This window comes from Clinocottus analis, unplaced genomic scaffold (genome assembly GCF_023055335.1).
Source record: "Clinocottus analis isolate CAN_PGR_092001 unplaced genomic scaffold, fCliAna1.0.p SCAF_10, whole genome shotgun sequence".
NCBI lineage: Eukaryota > Metazoa > Chordata > Actinopteri > Perciformes > Cottidae > Clinocottus > Clinocottus analis.
Window position 1 is genome coordinate 78182 of NW_027175821.1, and position 5000 is coordinate 83181.

The following is a 5000-nucleotide window of genomic DNA, read 5'->3' on the forward strand; positions in this document are numbered from 1 at the left end:
AAATAAGGTAGTGTGGCCGAGTAGTCGAAGGCGCTGGATTTAGGCTCCAGTCTCTCTGGAGGCTTGGGTTCAAATCCCACCACTGCCATCACTTCTAGACTTGACTTTAAGATTATTTAAAGACAAGCGTGAATGTCTTGTCTTTTTAGTGCAGCAATGGACATGAAATATTCGGACCAACGATCGGATGCATTTAATGCATTTTCAGGTAGTGTGGCCGAGTGGTCTAAGGCGCTGGATTTAGGCTCCAGTCTCTCAGGAGGCGTGGGTTCAAATCCCACCACTGCCATTTCACATGCTAAACTGTTTGTTAAAGTGAAATAATTCAGTGTTTAATGCTAAAAAAATAAATAAAGGGCTGTGGTCTAAAGCACTGGATTTAGGCTTCAGCCTGTCTTGGGGCATGGGTTCAAATCCCACCACTGCCATTTCACAAGCTAAACTCTTTGACCTTAAGATTATTTAAAGACAAGTGTCCACATACTCAATGAGGAATGTCTTCTTAGTGTAGCAGTGGACATGAAACATTCGGCCCAACTGTCTGATGCTGTTGTTGTTGTGTTTTCAGGTAGTGTGGCCGAGTGGTTGAAGGCGCTGGATTAAGGCTCCAGTCTCTCAGGAGGCGTGGGTTCAAATCCCACCACTGCCACCTTTTCTAGACTTGACCTTAAGATTATTTAAAGACAAGTGTCCACATACCCAGTGAGGGAATGTCTCGTCTTTTTAGTGCTGAAGTGGACATGAAATATTCGGACCAACGATTGGATGCATTTAATGCATTTTCAGGTAGTGTGGCCGAGTGGTCTAAGGCGCTGGATTTAGGCTCCAGTCTCTCAGGAGGCGTGGGTTCAAGTCCCACCACTGCCATTTCACAAGCTAAACTCTTTGTTAAAGTGAAATAATTCAGTGTTCAATGCAAAAACAAATAAAGGGTTATGGTCAAAGACACTGGATTTAGGCTTCAGTCTGTCTTGGGGCATGGGTTCAAATCCCACTGCCATTTCACAAGCTAAACTCTTTTGTTAAAATGACATAATTCAGTATTTCATACTCAGAAATAAGGTAGTGTGGCCGAGTGGTCGAAGGCGCTGGATTTAGGCTCCAGTCTCTCTGGAGGCGTGGGTTCAAATCCCACCACTGCCATCCTTTCTAGACTTGACCTTAAGATTATTTAAAGACAAGTGGCTAGCACTGACTCCTCACAGCAAGAGGGTCTGTGGTTTGGATCCCGGGCGGGGCGGGGTTCGGATCCTGGTCTGCAGGTCCTTCTGTGTGGAGTTTGCATGTTCTCCCCGTGGCAGCGTGGGTTCTCTCCGGGTTCTCCGGCTTCTTCCCACAGTCCAAAGACATGCTGCAGAGGTTAATTGGACTCTAAACGAGACAGTCCAGACTGGCTGTCTGGACTGTCTCGTCTTTTTAGTGCTGAAGTGGACATGAAATATTCGGACCAACGATCGGATGCATTTAATGCATTTTCAGGTAGTGTGGCCGAGTGGTCTAAGGCGCTGGATTTAGGCTCCAGTCTCTCAGGAGGTGTGGGTTCAAGTCCCACCACTGCCATTTCACAAGCTAAACTCTTTGTTAAACTAACATAATTCAATGTTTAATGCTGAAAAAAAATAAAGGGGTGTGGTCTAAGGCACTGGATTTAGGCTTCAGTCTGTCTTGGGGCATGGGTTCAAATCCCACTGCCATTTCACAAGCTAAACTCTTTTGTTAAAATGACATAATTCAGTATTTCATACTCAGAAATAAGGTAGTGTGGCCGAGTGGTCGAAGGCGCTGGATTTAGGCTCCAGTCTCTCAGGAGGCGTGGGTTCAAATCCCACCACTGCCATCCCCTCTAGACTTGACTTCAAGATTATTTAAAGACAAGTGTCCAGATACCCAGTGAGGGAACGTCTTCTCTCTTTAGTGCAGCAGTGGACATGAAACATTCGGCCCAACAATCTGATGCAGTTGTTGTGTTTTCAGGTAGTGTGGCCGAGTGGTCGAAGGCGCTGGATTAAGGCTCCAGTCTCTCAGGAGGCGTGGGTTCAAATCCCACCACTGCCATTTCACAAGCTAAACACTCCGGTGAAATAAATCATTGTTTGAATGTGTAATGCATTTTAGTGTCACATCACACTGAAAACAAAGCTGTCCTCTTCTCTGACTGGAGTTCCCTTTTCCTATTTGTCTTGAATACATAAATAATGTGAATTTTGTACAACCTCGGCACAGGACAGCACAGCATTTTTTCCCCCACTTGTACAAAACAGAAAAACCTTCTTTCAAAGACACTTTTAGACACATGATGGCACTGTTGCCCTGCAGTGTAAAATACTGAATCACACTGCACCAACATTGAACAAGATGTAAAGCCCCTCCACTCTTCTCTCAGGTTGTCCATCATCAAAACCCCTCCCCACATATTGTTCTGTCCCAATAACAGCCCACACTAAGATCCTGGATTCAAACATATATGGGACTCCATTACCTTGTGTTTCCTTTCGCTCCAGAGCGTATCGCCTCCCTCTGGCGTTTTCCTCAATGTACACACGGCCGAGCTTTTGAGGAAAACGTACTGTGTTTTCTGTTGGGAATAGAGATGGTCGGATCATTGGACGTCATCATTTATTGGCGACGCTCTCTCAGAGAATGTGAGGGAACTGTGTGAGGTGAGAAAGGGACAAACAAGGGAGACGGGGAGGAGTTGTGCTTTGGAGTGGACGGACGGATGGCAGGGAGGCTGCAGAGTCGAGTACGTGAATGTCAAAGCTCGGACAGAAAAGCATCGCTGGGAAGATGGAAGGATGAAGGGGGAGGGCAGCGAGGTTGTAGAGGATAGTGAGTGTTGCACTTTGCAGAATGTCACAGCTTGTCTGTCTCTCTCTCGATCTAAAATTATTTTCCCTCCCTCCGTCTCTCACTGGTTTGATTGATTGCTGTAGTTTTTTTTCGAAGGGCTTTCGCTACAGATAAGATTCTGCCTCGGGCGCCACACGGAGTTCACTTTCCAGGAAGACAAAATGTGAAAGAGGACTCGAGTCAAACATCCCTAATTTTTAGTCAAAATGATCTTGGGGAAAATAAAACTGCTGGCATGATGCATGAAGAGACATTTAATGAGGGTCTTGGTTTATTCCCCGCGCGGTACGACCTTCGAGCTAACGCAAGTTCATCTATTGCAGCAAAGTTCACGACCCGCCTTTTGAATACTGCAGCCTGTCTGAGGAAAACGTGAATGTTTGCATTTCTGAACAGAATGTTAGACGACAATTAAGCTTTTGACTGAATTCAATAATTCATTTGAAATGTAACTTTTCAATGCCCATTTTAAATCAAATCACGATACTGAAAACAGCGTTTGTTGTCTTGGCGTGGGCAGTTTATTCATCAGACTGTGTTGTCGGCCTCGCTTCATTCTTCTGCTGCCTGGATGAGAGTCGTTTGGCTGTTAGATTCAATCATCTTTTGGGTGCATCTTGCACCCGATAACTCAGTTTGGTTTAATTGCACAAGTTATTTGTTCATTTATTTTCCTGGTTACAGTATTACTCTGAAAGGCAGTTGTTTTGTTATTGCAGTTATTCCATGAATGTAATTATCAGTCTGTGTAACTATGGATGTTGAATGAAGCATGTCAGATTGTTTGACTGGTCCTCAATGATTGATTTATTATGGCACTGGTCGAATGACCTGTGGACATTTTTTTATTGGATCTTTTTTCTTGACCATTTTTTCTGGCTTAACAAACAAATGCCTAGTTAGGATGGTGACATACGCGTGTGTGTGTGTGTGTGTGTGTGTGTGTGTGTGTGTGTGTGTGTGTGTGTGTGTGTGTGTGTGTGTGTGTGTGTGCAGGGTCTTTCAGTGGGTCACCAAACTCAGGTTACATTTTTTAATGCGAGCTTTCAACCCACTTTGGGATTTCAGTGAAATTATTTTGATTGTCCATCAAAATCAGTCGATAGATCGATGTCACAGATCCTTGAATGTACTGAATGAGACAAAAGCTTATTCCAGACTTTAATATCCCTTGGAGACTATATTTTCTGTGATGTTTTTTTTGTTACTGAAGGCTTACAGGATTATGAGTTACAGGGAAAGATAATCAAACAACAATAATTAAAGTCTAACTTTCTTGATGTTTTTTCCTAAACGATCATATATTTTGTGAACGTCTCATTAATCTGCAGAGCTGCGGTGCGAAGCATAATGACTTTAACTTTGAGATTGAAAAAGTTTATGATAAAAGCTATGAAGTGGTGTTTTTCAGACGATTATTGTCTATAATAGTCCGATTAAGGTGTGTGTATGCCTGCATATGTGTGTGTATGTATTGTAACAGGACAGGACGGAGGACACAGAAGAACAATCACAGGCAGAGTCAGTTCTGCAGGTTTTAGAGGTTTAATAAAACTCAGTCCAGAGCTCTATGAACACAAACTAAAGTATATGAGCCGTTAGCTTAGTCTTCTCTCCGTGTCTTTTTGTTCACTTATGATAGAACTGTAGATGTCCAGTTTGTCCTCTATACCAATTCACGTCTTTGAATACTGACGAGTATCTGCTCTTTCAGTCCCATATTATCCTAAATAACACAGTTCTGCAGTGTACATTTGCAATGGACAAATAATAAGGAGCAAGTGATGAAGGTACAGCAGCATTGAGCCACATGTGGAGAAACAATAGAGCTCCATGACACAGAAACAAGACGCATCAGCTTTGATACACAGAACTACTTAGTCGCTGTCAGGATGAATTCACTGTTGGCTTTGGTCTTCTGTTTTTTTCTAAATCCAATTGTCAGAGATATTTGTAAAACTAACTGTGTGCACATGGGGATTGAGCGTTTGTCCATTTGCAGGAACACAATCAGTCGTGCAATGCTTCCACAGTAACCGCTTTTATTCTGCAGCTGTCCGGCCTCCAGGAGCCAAATTCATTACGACCTTAATCCTGCTCTCTTTTCATCACCGACACCAATTAAACACACTCGTGCTGACTCCTAATAT

At 43.3% G+C, this 5000-nt stretch overlaps 8 non-coding genes across 8 annotated transcripts; all 8 read left to right on the plus strand.

The window, feature by feature from the left end:
• Positions 1-6: 6 nt before the first annotated feature.
• trnal-uag (transfer RNA leucine (anticodon UAG)) lies at positions 7-88 on the plus strand. The gene has a single exon. It is a non-coding gene; the product is annotated as a tRNA-Leu (tRNA).
• Positions 89-207: 119 nt separating this feature from the next.
• trnal-uag (transfer RNA leucine (anticodon UAG)) lies at positions 208-289 on the plus strand. Its single transcript has one exon. It is a non-coding gene; the product is annotated as a tRNA-Leu (tRNA).
• A 278-nt stretch (positions 290-567) lies between these two features.
• Positions 568-649, plus strand: trnal-aag (transfer RNA leucine (anticodon AAG)). Its single transcript has one exon. It is a non-coding gene; the product is annotated as a tRNA-Leu (tRNA).
• Positions 650-785: 136 nt separating this feature from the next.
• trnal-uag (transfer RNA leucine (anticodon UAG)) lies at positions 786-867 on the plus strand. The gene has a single exon. It is a non-coding gene; the product is annotated as a tRNA-Leu (tRNA).
• Positions 868-1061: 194 nt separating this feature from the next.
• trnal-uag (transfer RNA leucine (anticodon UAG)) lies at positions 1062-1143 on the plus strand. Its single transcript has one exon. It is a non-coding gene; the product is annotated as a tRNA-Leu (tRNA).
• A 335-nt stretch (positions 1144-1478) lies between these two features.
• Positions 1479-1560, plus strand: trnal-uag (transfer RNA leucine (anticodon UAG)). Its single transcript has one exon. It is a non-coding gene; the product is annotated as a tRNA-Leu (tRNA).
• A 195-nt stretch (positions 1561-1755) lies between these two features.
• Positions 1756-1837, plus strand: trnal-uag (transfer RNA leucine (anticodon UAG)). The gene has a single exon. It is a non-coding gene; the product is annotated as a tRNA-Leu (tRNA).
• A 136-nt stretch (positions 1838-1973) lies between these two features.
• Positions 1974-2055, plus strand: trnal-aag (transfer RNA leucine (anticodon AAG)). The gene has a single exon. It is a non-coding gene; the product is annotated as a tRNA-Leu (tRNA).
• The last annotated feature ends 2945 nt before the right edge of the window (positions 2056-5000 follow it).